This window comes from Limulus polyphemus, unplaced genomic scaffold (assembly GCF_000517525.1).
Source record: "Limulus polyphemus unplaced genomic scaffold, Limulus_polyphemus-2.1.2 Scaffold18285, whole genome shotgun sequence".
NCBI classification, from domain to species: domain Eukaryota; kingdom Metazoa; phylum Arthropoda; class Merostomata; order Xiphosura; family Limulidae; genus Limulus; species Limulus polyphemus.
This window is the reverse complement of record NW_013683895.1, coordinates 1-1893: the sequence shown is the minus strand read 5'-3', so window position 1 is coordinate 1893 and position 1893 is coordinate 1. Positions and strand designations below refer to the sequence as shown.

The window sequence follows — 1893 nt, the reverse complement described above, 5'->3', positions numbered from 1 at the left end:
TAAGCTGCTGTTAAATGGTAGACTGTTTCACCTAAGCTGCTGTTAAATGGTAGCCTGTTCCATCTAAGCTGCTGTTAAATGGTAGACTGTTTCACCTAAGCTGCTGTTAAATGGTAGTCTGTTCCATCCTAAGCTGCTGTTAAATGGTAGACTGTTTCACCTAAGCTGCTGTTAAATGGTAGACTGTTTCACCTAAGCTGTTGTTAAATGGTGAACTGTTTCAAGCTGATTCTTACCATTTGTGTTATTACTGGTATCATTTAAGAATTAAGTTGTTTTTGGTAACTGTATATATTTATAGTTACGTGCATATTAACTATACATCTCCACGATTTGACTGCTCTTAAAGTGTATCTTTATATTCTGACAGAAATCAACCGGGAAAGATTTAAACCAGGAGGCCAAGGAATTCCTTTTAAAGCAAGCTTCAATAACAAGTTCTGATGAAAGTGAAGGTAACATCATCTAAAATATTCAAGTTTGTTGGAACTTGTTGAAAGCACTATCATTTCTTTATGACATTGTAAGGAAGCCTTTTCAAATCTTTAGTATGTGTCATTTAAAATGTGTCTTATACTTTTGTTACAAGTTATAGGATTACACATAAAAAAAAATGTTGTTTTGTTAAATAACCCATTAAAAGTTGTTAGAGGAATGATGTTCAAAATTCAACAACATTTGAATTGTGTTCATGCAGGGTTTTATCTGGCTTCTTTTTTATAGAAGATAAGACAGAAAAGGAGAAAACGGACTCGAAAACCGATCAGAACAAAGAAAACAAAGAGCCGAAACTGGATGAGGAGGAAAATAAAGAGACAGATGATGATGATGATTCCCTGTGTGATTTTGACACCAGCCCAAGAAAGAAAAGAAAATATCATAAACTACTGAGGGTAAAGATAACAGACAGTGAGGAGGAGGAGGAGGATAAAAGTTCCAATGAAGCTCCAAAAGATAAATCAAAAATGTAAATTTTTTCCTTTATGTTTTGTGGTTTACATTTTAGCCTCCCAAGTTTACAGTTGAAAACAGTAGAAAGCATTTATGTATATGGAACTCTATAATAATTTATTGTTTTTCTTCTTTGCTTGATTTCTTTAACTCCTTGATAATTTCTTGTATGATCCAGTGATTAATTATAGCTGTAACAACTTAGTTTTAATTATTTGGGCTGACAAATTTCTCTTATCTTCAGAAAATCTTCCCAAGCAAAGAGAAGAATATTTTCATCAGATGATGATTTCAAAGATTCAGAACATAAAAAATCAAATACCTCAGACGGTTCATCCGTATACTCGGACGCTGAGAAAACAAAGAAGAGGAAGAGGAAATCAAGTGACGATGAAAAACGCGGAGCAAGAAGTTATCATAAGCAGCCAAAAAAACGAAAAAGAATTAAGGTGTTTAACACATCTGAGAGCAATTCTGATGATAACGTAGAAATTATCTCTTCGGTAAGTAGACGAAGTTTTCTTCATTTTAGCTAAGATACAAGTATGTTGTTGAAAATTTAAGTGACCTAATTACTTTCCTTACTTCTGGGGTCAGTAGAAAGGAAAATAATCTTCAAATAAATGCTGTAAGTACAAAAACATTATGTAAAAAAGGAGACCAAGCTAGAAAATAAGTAATAACAAAAATACCTCAAAGTTGTAATATTACAAGTTAGATTTTGGAGATTTAATACTTCTAACTTTCAATATAGTGTGTGAAACTTCACAAAATTTGGCAGACTTTCAGTTCACATAAGAAAAAATCATTATTTTTAGTGAAGTTATTTTTAATAGAATAGAATATAGCTTTGTCCATTAATATATTGAGTATTTGTTTTGAATAGTCCGTGTTCAAAATAATTGTCATGTTAAAATTAAAAATACTTTTCCTCATCTCAAG

The 1893-nt window shown here is 31.8% G+C and overlaps 1 long non-coding RNA gene across 1 annotated transcript; it reads left to right on the top strand.

The window, feature by feature from the left end:
- Window positions 1-367: 367 nt before the first annotated feature.
- On the top strand, window positions 368-1380 carry LOC106477541. The gene is made up of 3 exons (XR_001292004.2): window positions 368-455; window positions 724-967; window positions 1196-1380. It is a non-coding gene; the product is annotated as an uncharacterized LOC106477541 (long non-coding RNA).
- Window positions 1381-1893: the final 513 nt, after the last annotated feature.